The following is a 10000-nucleotide window of genomic DNA, read 5'->3' as shown; positions in this document are numbered from 1 at the left end:
TTAAGCTGCATGGCTCTACCGACGGTTATGAACTTCGGGAGTGTTCCCGGAGTTTTGCGTCATCTGCTCCTCTCACTTTGAGCGGAGCATTAAGCCTTACCGGTAGAGACTATGTGGATTTTCTTCATACGAGGGTCAACTGTTTACCGAGTAGGATTCGAACTTCGCGTGGGTCCAGGAGATATGGGATGTCCACTGACTGCCGGGCCGACTGTGGAGTCAGTGAGACAGCAGCCCATATCATCCAGAATTGTGGACGGACTCACGGAATTCGAATCAAGCGTCACGACGTCATCTGTGGCGTATTGTGCGAGGATCTTAAGGAGCAGGGATGGACGGTGGTTAGGGAGCCCCGTATTCAGACCTCAGAGGGGCTACGAAAGCCTGATATTGTCGCTTACACTCCGACTCAAGCGACACTTATTGATGTGCAGGTTGTTTCCGGAGCCACTGGCCTGGACGCTGCTCACCATCTTAAGGGTCTCAAATACTCTCGTAACCCTCAGGTTCGGGAGTACGTAAGAGACCTTTCAGGCCACTGGCCCCGGGTAACAACTTGTACTCTCTCGTGGAGGGGGATATGGTCGGCTCGCGCCTCAAGCGAGCTTGCCGTTCTCGTGCGACCCGAAACTCTTAAGCGTGTTACCATCGCGGCGCTAACCGGTTCTGTAAAGATATTCAGATGCTTCATGACTATGACGCTACCCGCAAGGTGGCCGATTCGACGTGTCGGAGTGGGATAAGGGGGCCCTCACTTCGATTACCGCCCCATCCCGGTACGATCTTTGGATGGCAAACCATCGATCCGTGCTCCGTCTCCAATACGGGTCACGACGGTATAGGCGGGTAAAAAAAAAAAAGGTAGCCAAATGCCTCGTCATCTAATTAGTGACGCGCATGAATGGATTAACGAGATTCCCACTGTCCCTATCTACTGGGGGAAGAAGACCAGAGTCTTCGTCTTCCAAGAGAGAGCAGGTATCGTAAGCAGGTGGGGTGTAGGTTTCGCACTGCCCTACCCAAGGTTCGTGTGCGTGAGAGCACTGAGCGATTTTGCTTAAACCTAATCTTTAGAAGGAGTACTTTGTTGGGTGTGGGTTTCGCACCGCCCAATCTGGTGAATCCTTTGCAGGGAGGCGAGACTTCAGCACGCTATCCACGTCCCCGTCGGTTCCTCTGGGCAACAGCTGTAAGGCCACAGCTGGCAAAGCGATAGCGTCCCAATTGGGATATTTAGTTGTAGATAGGAGGGAATCCATCCACAACAGAGGGAAGGCCTAGCAAATCAAGGATGGCACCCTCAAAGGGGAAGCCAGAGGAGAAGGGGAGGAAGACCCGAGCCACTGGTAAGGAGTCTCCCAAACCCAACCCGAAGGTGAACCCGGCTGCCAACGAAAGTGGCGGCAGCACCAGTGCTCCAAAGAAAGACTTGGAGAGCAAGCCAATGGCTACAAGGCAGCCACCGAGCAGGCAACCCGAGCATCCTCTCAATGACAGCAATGTCAGCGAGAGTGGCTCGGAGGTAAGTACTTCCTCGTCGGGTTCTGAACCGGAGGAAGTGCAAAGTGTTCCTAACACCCACCGTCTGCTCATGGAGAGCGCGGAATTTATAGATTCCACTCTCAAAGTGGGAGAAAGAGTGACTGAGAAGGCCATGCGTCGCCTAAAGGACAGGCTGATTCAATGGGCCATTGAACGGGGCAGGCTCCTGGGGAAGATCGAGCAACTTCAGGTCATGAACCAGGAGCTAACGCTCAAATTGGTCACTCAACCGAAGGAGAGCCAACCTCAACCTGTGTCTTTTGCACAGGTTGCTGCCCGGGCTGTCTCAAACGTGCAGGGACAGTCCACAAGGGCAAAACCAGTGGCGCAGCCGCGACATGAGGTATTCATCAAGCCAAAAGCTGATGAAACCCCCAAGGACATCAGGAAGACCCTGACGCAGGTACTTAATCCTGCGAAAGATGCAATAAAGATCAGGGCGGTGAGGAACGCAGGTAACAGCGTGGTCATTGAGACTGAATCGGCATCAGACCTGAAAAAGATCCAGGGCAATCAAGAACTCTCGGCGAAGCTTAGGGTTGAGCTTCCGAAAAAACGGGATCCACTGGTCATCATTTATGATGTACCGGAGGGCAAAAGTTCCGAGGAACTCATTGAAGAGGTGCACAGCCAGAACTTCGGTGATGACTTGCCCCTCTCTGAGTTTAAAAAGAACTTCAGGCCGAGGTTCAAGGCTGGACCGAAGGGAAAGCCAACAGCTCATCACGTGGTCGAGGTCTCGGCCAAAATGCGGAATCACCTGCTGGTCCGAAAGCGCATCTTTATGGGTTTTCAGTCCATGGCAGTCAAGGATTTCCTTGTCGTGCCTCAGTGCTACAAGTGTCGGGACCTAGGTCACGTCACTAGGCACTGTAGGTCGGAGCAGGTATGCTCCCATTGCGGTGTCAAAGACCACAAAAAGGAAGCATGTCCTCGCAAGGACCGTGAAGCCACTTGCATCCCATGTAAGAGGCGTAAGCGAACTTGCTCCGGGAAAGACAAGGAATGCGCCACGTACAAAGTCCTGTTGCAAAGGATAGTCGATCACACCGACTATGGGCTGTAATTTGGCTAATACGGCAACACAACTGGTAAATCGAGTGGTCGGAGCACGTAATACCTACAAGGTATTACAATTGAACGCAATGCGATCCAGAACAGTTATGTATGAGGTCCGCAAACTTGCGGAAGACATGTCGCTAGACATCGTCGCTCTGCAAGAACCCTATTCAATGAATGGGAAATTATCGGCCTTGCCTATCACGGCACAGGTAGCGATAAAAGGACAGCAGCCAAAAGCTGCACTCGTACTGCTGAACCGGAGTCTTCGGATGACGGTGGTCTCACAATTGTCGGATGAGCACACTATCTGCGCTGAGGTGCAGAGCCCGCAAGGGACGATTATTCTAGTGTGCATGTACTTTCAGTTCAGCCATCCCATTGAACCGTTCCTAGACAGGGTGCGGGAGATACTAGCTGTATTTCCCAGAAGGCAGGTAGTCATCATGTCTGATGCCAATGCCAAGTCTCCCCTCTGGTACTCTCGAGTGCTGGACAACAGGGGGGAATTGGTAGAAGAGCTCATCCATGAGTTTCGGCTGACTGTGGCAAACAGGCCTAGTCACGTTCCCACCTATTCTAATAGAGTGGGAGCAACTGGGAACATTGACATTACCCTAGTCAACGAACCGGCCATCGGTGTGGTACAAGACTGGAAGGTACATGACGCTATCACGCATAGCGACCACAATGTGGTTACTTTCGTACTGACAATTGAAAGGAATGGAGTCCAAGGGGCAGAAGTTCCTGCGAGGCCAAAATACAACCCTAGGCTCCTCAACTGGGAGTTGCTTAGGGATGTGCTGGATCTGACTCACGTCATGGGACACACGGTAGACGAGTCAGCTCGCAGACTACAAGAAGCCATTGTGAATGCTATTGAACGCAGCCAGCAGCCACCTCACCCGCTGGGTATAGCATCCATGCCCTACTGGACGCGACGCCTTTCAAGGCTACAAGCGACCAGCAGAAGGGAGAGGAAGCGGTACCAGTCTGCACCAGACCCGGACGTCCGAAGGAACAGACTAGCAAGGTATAGGGCGGCGAAGAGGGCCTTTGAAAAGGCACTCAACGTTGCAAGGGCTGCCTCATGGGAGAAGTACGTCCAGAGCAATCTGGAAACGGATCCCTGGGGTGTACCTTATAAAATTGTCAGCAGAAAGATTCGAGCACCGGAGGTCATGCAAACCCTCCAAAAAAGTGCTAATGCGCTCACGGAGGGAGGGCAGGAAACAGGTGAACTGCTGCTCAAGGTTCTCCTCCCGGATGATAATCCGGAGGAGGATGATGCAGACCAAAGAAGGATGCGCGATGAAGCCAACAACGACTATGACGCCGAAGAGGACATTCCCATGTTCTCAGAGGCAGAAGTAAAGGAGGCAATCTCAGGACTACGGTCCGGAAGGGCTGCAGGCCCAGACGGGATAAGGCCCGAAGTTGTAAAGCAATGTTCTAATGAACTTGCTGGCCCGTTGACAACCTTATACAATGCATGTCTGGAACAAAGGAGAGTGCCTGCTATCTGGAAGAATGCAGAAATGGTAGTATTCAGTAAGGGCGAGGACAAGGATCCTCAAGATCCTAAATCGTACAGGCCAATTTCCCTACTAAATGTACTTGGAAAAGTGCAAGAAAAGTTGCTTATCCGGAGGTTGACTCTGCACCGCCAGAGAACTGGGATGGTTGCCAATCAGTACGGTTTCCGGTCTCGGAAATCAACTGAGGACGCAATAAACCATGCGCTCAGGGTGATCAAGGAGTCTCCAACGAAATATACCATAGGTATATTCGTTGACATTTCTGGGGCCTTCGATAATCTCTGGTGGCCAACCCTCTTCGGGCGCCTCAGGGAGATGCGTTGCCCTAAGAACTTGTATGAGACGTTCCGAGATTACTGCAGGAACAGGAACACGTGGTTCCAGATCGGAGATGTTATCATCTCCAAAACCTGCACCAAGGGCTGTCCCCAGGGATCTGTGTGCGGACCAGCATTCTGGGACGTAGCGACTGAACCACTCCTAACGGAGATTCTGGGAATGCCGGAAACAATTGATCTCGTGGCATTCGCAGATGACTTGCTCGTACTCACGGGGGGAGACTCCCGCAGAGATATAGAGGCAAAGGGAAATGCTATCTTAGCAAGACTTGATGCCTGGTGTAGCAGGAATAAGTTGACCGTTTCAGTCAACAAGACGGTTTATATGCTATTTGGGGAAAGGCTCCTTCGGGATCCAATCCTCAAGCTCGGCAGACAAACCATCAAGAGGGTAAAACACACAAAATACCTCGGAGTGATTCTAGATGAATCACTCAACATGCAGAAGCATATTGAGTATTCCTGCAACCGAGCAAGTAGCATAGCACAGAGGATCCTCTCTCTAGGAGGAAGGAAGTTCCAACTCCAACCCAGCCACGTCAAAGTGTACAATGACAGCTTGTGGACCGCGGTGCTGGCATATTGCGCTAGCGCCTGGGCACCTGCTTACGATACCTGCTCTCTCTTGGAAGACGAAGACTCTGGTCTTCTTCCCCCTATAAGTAGATAGGGACAGTGGGAATCTCGTTAATCCATTCATGCGCGTCACTAATTAGATGACGAGGCATTTGGCTATTTAAATGCATTTATTGCCTTCCTCTATAAAAGAGTAACATATTAACATTACAAAATTAATTTCAATAGTGATTGTTAACAAATACAATGTAACAAAAAAAAAATCGACAATTATAAATAGACTCATAAAATAGAGTCATGGTCATAATTTCTATACAGTAAATCATACCAATATAACACATACAGTAATAAATTGACTCATAAAATAGAGTCATAGTCATACCTTCTATACAATGACTCATACCGGTTTACAATTTAATATAACACTAAAATAGTTTAGTCTTGATTCATATTAATTTACATTAAAACATGAAAGTATTCAAACCAATATATCATCATATAAATTAATAGTCATAAAATTCATGACATTAGAAGCGGTAAAAAGTAACAACCTTAATAATTTTTATTTCTTATCCCTTGTTTTCTTTTTACTATTCTGAATTTTATTTATTTTTTTTTTATTTTATTCTTCCTAAGTTGTACATTCACAAAACAATCAATAAAAATAATAAATATTAACAATCCTTTAAACGTTTCTAAATTGATATAAAATCCATCTATGTCCAAAGCATCTTTATTGATAATCCAAATGCGAATTAACCATCTCAATTCCGCTTCTAATTGTTGACAATACCATTGTTTGAATTACCGACTTTTTAGTAATACCTATTTTTTTTTAGTTCTTTATTCGTCAATTTAGGAATACACCCTCTAGCACCAACCACAATAGGCACAACCTCAACCTCCTCTACCTTTATTTTATTTTTAATTACATTATTTAACCTATCATACTTTTTAATTTTTTCTTCTCTAGCAGTCTCCAAAAAATTATCCTGCTCAAATCTGACAGTTACATCAACAACAAATGCCCTTGCACCTTTTTTTACAATTAGATCCGGTTTTAGTTTTTCTCCCTCAATTTCAATCTCAGGTTCGTACACTATTTGATAACCCTTTTCTCTACACTCTTCTTTAACAACATTTACTAATTCATTGTGCCTATGTATTATTTTTCCTTTATTACCAAAACATTCACACATGACATGAGCTAAGGTTTCATTTTTGGTTTGACATCTCCTACATAGCACATTTTCAGTTTTACTAACCTGGGCTAGGGCAATCTTTGTCCCGACCGTATTAGATCGTATTTTCAAAAAATCTATGAACCTTTATTCTGTTAGAAGAGAGCTGTTAAACAGCGGTTCATTATTACATCGATCATCCTTAAAATATTCAACCCCTTTCCCTTGAAATTTGCATTTAATCCATCCTTCATGTTCTTTCTTCTTTAATTCCACTTTTTTCTTAGTTAAGGTTTTTACATTTGTTGGCCAATGGATGCCAAGGATTCTGGCTTTTCTTTGTAAGAAGACATCTATTCTATTCCTAAAGTACAACGATGTCACTATTAAATCTTTACTTTTACTCCACTTGTTACCCATTTTTAACATTGACAACAAAATGATATTTTGAATTTTGGGTAGTCCTAGACCCCCATCTCTTTTCCTTGCATAAAGCAATGAATTCGTCACAAAGTGGTTCAAATGGAGCATTCTTTTGACCATATTTCTAAGAATTTGGTCAATACAAATTAAGAAATTGCCAGAGACCATGGCATTCACAAAAGAATAATAGAATTTGGGCATTATATATTGAAACATCAAATCTATTTTCTGTCTTGGTTTAAGTTTAAGTTTTTGTACCCTATTTATTATGTCTTTTATTTTACCAATAGTAAATTTATTGCTAAGTCCTTCATTTATCGTAAAGGTGCAACCCAAGTAATCAAAGGGTTCATTAACTCCTAAAATTTTAATTTCATCACCTTTAGCTCTTAATTGGAATTTCACGGAACACCAAGTTTTGTTACTAGAGTGGATCCCAAAAGCATAGCATTTTTCAACCGATAATTTCATATTTAAATTATCGAGATATGAAAGTACTAAATCCATCTCTTCACTTTTGTCCAGGATGATAATGTCGTCCGCGTAAGCGAGAACGGAGATTTGCTGTTCTCCTACCTGGTAACCATTCCGCATATTTTGTAGATCTACAATGAGATCGTCAAAAACAAGATTAAATAATAAAGGGCTTAAGGGATCTCCCTGCTTGATCCCTCTTAAGATATTGACCTGTATACTTTGCTGCCCCTTAATTTCCGTTGTAATATTAGAATATATATCTCTAACAAGATTAACCATCTTTCCTGGGCATCCTCTGCATTCAAGTACCCTAATTATTGCTTCGTGTGGGATTGTATCAAATGCTTTCGATACATCTATCCCTGCCACGAAAAGTCCATTCCTTTTTTTGCTATCATATAGTACCTGATTAAAAATAAAACAGTTGTCACTGGTACTTTCATTTTTTGTAAAGCCCTTTTGACGCTCATTGTAGTTCATGCATTTACGTAAGCGTTCTTCGAGCACTGCACCAAAGACTCTCATTAACATAGAACTGATCGTTATTGGTCGCCAATTCTTGACGTTCTTCAAATCACCTTTTTTCGGGATTAATGTTGTTTTATTATGTCTCCATGAGTTCGGTATCCTCTCGAAGTCCAATATTAAATTAAAAAATTCCGTTAGGACTTCTATAACCCGGTTTTCTTTTATGTCATTTTTGGTAATTCCGTCTGGACCAGGTGCACAATTGTTTTTCATCTTCTTTATTTTTTTTTCAACCTCCTTGACATCAATTGGTTCTATCACCTGCTTCCTAAGTTCCTCTTTAACAGTTTTACTGGCAAAGGTAAGCCTACAATCGCCATTTCTTCCCCAAAGTTCGTTGTAAAGATCTTTTATTTCTTGATCACTAGGTTTCATTTTTGGATCGTCCATTAACTCATTTATATTATTATCCACTACTCTATTAGCAAGAGTGGCAGGATTTATTTTAAATAATCTTTGTGTTGTTGCGTAGATACTCATTTTTCTTTTAGTATGTTCAGTTGAGACATACTTCTTATTTAATTGCTTCTCAGTTCTGTTATTTTTCAACTTTTCATTTCTTTCCTTTCTATTCTTTTTCATTTCATTTACTATTCTTTCATTTATATTATCAATTATTGTAATATTCGCCATTTTGATTCCCTCACGCACATTTCGAATTTCTTCATAGATTCTCCACAAAGAATCCTCCATATTACTCGTTTCCGTTAAGTCCTCATTAATGATAGACATTTGACTATCCATTATTCTAGACATTTCATCAATATTTATCATTTGGTTTCCATCTTTTATGTTGTTCTTTACTACATTATTTATTACATTAGTCTGCATTGATTCTTTTACCAGATTGGGGGTTGCAAATAAATTTTCCAATTCCTCTTGTGTTCCCAGCAAAGATCCGAAATCCAAGGTTGGAAAATCACCGCCATAGTTTAATAGACGAGTAAATCTGTCCTGTGCTTGGTTTATTTGACTGTCTGTCCAATAATTTTCGGTTATCTTCTCATTATAAATATTTTCCTTCAGTTGTTTTATTTTGAGTTCCTCATTCTCAATTTTTCTTTGCATCAGCGATTTTAGAAGTTCATCAAGTTTATTTTCCTCATTTATAAAATAGTCATCAAGACTCAGTCGATTAGTAGTTTCCCTTCCTATCTTTGTTTGCTTATCCAACCTCCGTTTAAGTGGAGTAAAACTACTCCATCTTCTTTGAATCTGATTACTAGCCTGATAAATTCGAGTTGTCGTTCGATTCTCGATTTCCAAGTTCAATAGTTCCTCCTCCAGATTCCAGATCATTGTTAGGTCTGTTATTTGCTTTTGGTCCTTAAAATTAAGTTCATTTTCTTGTTCTTGTATTCCGTTTTCTGGTATATATAAGCTTTCACCATTGCCAGTTTCATTAGTACCTATGTAAATTACTTTTTCTTCCATAATAGTCCCTTCCTTCAGAGAGTCATCCTTCTTTTCTAGATTTAATTTATCCACCGATTCTCCGTCCCCTGCTTCATCTTCAGCCAACCTCTCCTCACCCTTGTCCTTATTACTTTTACAGAAATCAACGTTCTTCTCATTATCGATTTCCTTCTCCCAACTTTTGTTCTCATCCAAATGGTCGTCAACAAGCAGATTAATTCCTTTATCTTCACTATCATCCTCTTAAGAGAGTCATAGTTACTCCCGCCGTTTACCCGCGCTTGCTTGAATTTCTTCACGTTGACATTCAGAGCACTGGGCAGAAATCACATTGCGTCAACACCCGTTAGGGCCATCGCAATGCTTTGTTTTAATTAGACAGTCGGATTCCCCCGGTCCGTGCCAGTTCTGAGTTGATCGTTGAATGGCAGCCGACAAGACACCGAGCCGTAGCCCGGCGCTCCCAGCAAGGAAGATCCGTGGGAGGCCAAGGCACGGGACCGAACTCGGTTAAGGAACAAGGTGTAACCCTTGACCGTCACCTCGCCCAGGCCCGGCACGTCAGCGAACAACCCACTTCCCGACCAAGCCCGACTAGCCCCGATCCTCAGAGCCAATCCTTATCCCGAAGTTACGGATCGGATTTGCCGACTTCCCTTACCTACATTAATCTATCGACTAGAGGCTCTTCACCTTGGAGACCTGCTGCGGATATGGGTACGATCGGGCGCGACACCTCCACGTGTCCCTCTCTCGGATTTTCAAGGTCCATCGGGACTCTCTGGACACCGCTGCAACTGCGGTGCTCTTCGCGTTCTATTCCCTATCTCCATGCGAAATGCTTCCAGGGAACGTGAACGCTGAAACAGAAAAGAAAACTCTTCCCAGAGCTCCCGACGGCGTCTCCGAGTCCTGTTAGGTT

The 10000-nt window shown here is 43.9% G+C and overlaps 1 pseudogene; it reads right to left on the bottom strand.

The window, feature by feature from the left end:
- Positions 1-9234: 9234 nt before the first annotated feature.
- Positions 9235-10000, bottom strand: part of LOC145688671 (large subunit ribosomal RNA) — a 2853-nt pseudogene continuing 2087 nt past the window's right edge.

This window comes from Thermobia domestica, chromosome 6, assembly GCF_964235325.1.
Source record: "Thermobia domestica chromosome 6, izTheDome1.hap1.1, whole genome shotgun sequence".
Taxonomy (NCBI): Eukaryota; Metazoa; Arthropoda; class Insecta; order Zygentoma; family Lepismatidae; genus Thermobia; species Thermobia domestica.
Note: the sequence above shows the minus strand (reverse complement) of the source record. Positions and strands in the feature narration are given on the sequence as shown.